General features: G+C 49.2%; 1 pseudogene; it reads left to right on the top strand.

The window, feature by feature from the left end:
• The first annotated feature begins 747 nt into the window (after window positions 1-747).
• LOC117017203 (28S ribosomal protein S12, mitochondrial-like) lies at window positions 748-1,183 on the top strand (annotated as a pseudogene).
• Window positions 1,184-1,539: the final 356 nt, after the last annotated feature.

Raw genomic sequence — 1,539 nt, 5'->3', positions numbered from 1 at the left:
AAACTTTTCCCAACAAATAGAGAGGAAAGGGGTCCCATCCTTATGTATTTTTCCATAGGTGTCAAATAAGCAAATTTGTCCCCTCTGTGGCCTTGTCTTCCCTCCTCTCGTTTAGTCTTCTCTTGTTGAAGTTAAGAAATCAGAACTTCCAAGCTTGTAAGCCATATGTTTAGCCTCTAAAGTCAAATGAAGGTTAGTCCATTGAAAAACTGACTCTTTGCCTAATGACAAAAAAGTAATATCTTTAAAAGCTTTCTCTTTTATTTTATGCCAAAGTTTAGGTTGATTTATTAGGCTAGGTCCAGCCTGGGCTTCTGGCATCCAAGCATGTCAGAGCAAAACTGGGACAGAGAGCAAGATAGAGACCCTCATATGTGAGAGATGTAGAATAAAGATACAGTGGACAGATTTTGGGAGAGCTCCCTAATTTTCTATTATGCAGTTCTCAATGTGTACCCATAAACACTTTAAAAAGCACTGGAGATGGTGAGTTAGTTGGAGTCCTGTGGTCATCCAAACCTCTCCCACTCTCTCCTCAGTTTCCCCTTTCCTCCATTATGCGCGAGGGGGCTGTTGAGTCCCCAAGACCCTACTCAGAGCCAGGAGTCAGATGAAATTCCTTAGATTTAACCAGAAAATCCAGAGAGCGAGAAGGGAGAATTTGGATCCTGACCCTACTTTGGCCACCTTTCTCTCTTCTTTTCTGAGTCTCTTATCCCCTAACACAGGGACGCTGCAGGCGACAGGATGTCTTGATCTGGCTTTCTCCGTGGACTCAACACATCCCTAAGTTATGGCCTAGCCCTGGCCCCCCGGCTCTGGGCCATCCGGCTCTGGGCCATCTGCCCCATGACCACCCTGAAATAGATGCACCGCTGCAGCCTTCTGAAGCAGCAGCCTCCAACTCTGGGTCCCATGGCAGGCGGGCCACAGCTAAAGGCCGTGATTCTGTGCACGTTCAGCCGCAAACCCAAGAAGCCCAATTTGGCCAACTGAAAGCGCTGCTGCGTGCAGCTCAGCACAGGCTGTGAGGCCATTTGCTTTATCCCCAGAGAGGGTCACAGCTTGCCGGAGCACCATATTGTGCTTGTGCAGGGCGGCCGCACCCAGAACCTGCCCGACGGACGTCAAACTCAAGGTTGTGCATGGCAAGTACGACTCTGGCCATGTGCAGAAGAAGTGACCTCCAGGGGCAGGGTTGGGGTTCATGTGGAACAAGAACCCTTGTCTCTGGGTACCTGCAGTATCCTTGGGAAGCTAAGCCAGCTCTAGAAGTCACTGGTCCTGGTTCAAATCCTGGCTCTGCCTCTTCCGTCGGGACCACCAATAGCCCATAGGAGTCCTGGTTGTAAATTAGAAAAAGGCGCCCCTCTGTCAACACCCTTGGCATGTGTGTATAGAGTGTTTGTGCAAGGGGCCTCTTCTGTTGGGACAATCCACTGTACCGCCATCTGATGGGAAGGGGTTGTAATAAACACACAGATCCTGTGGTTGTGATGCGTGGAAAAAAAAAACACAAAACACTGGAGAGAATGCCAA

The sequence above is a fragment of the Rhinolophus ferrumequinum genome, chromosome 25 (assembly GCF_004115265.2).
Source record: "Rhinolophus ferrumequinum isolate MPI-CBG mRhiFer1 chromosome 25, mRhiFer1_v1.p, whole genome shotgun sequence".
Taxonomy (NCBI): domain Eukaryota; kingdom Metazoa; phylum Chordata; class Mammalia; order Chiroptera; family Rhinolophidae; genus Rhinolophus; species Rhinolophus ferrumequinum.
This window is presented reverse-complemented; position numbering and strand designations above follow the sequence as displayed.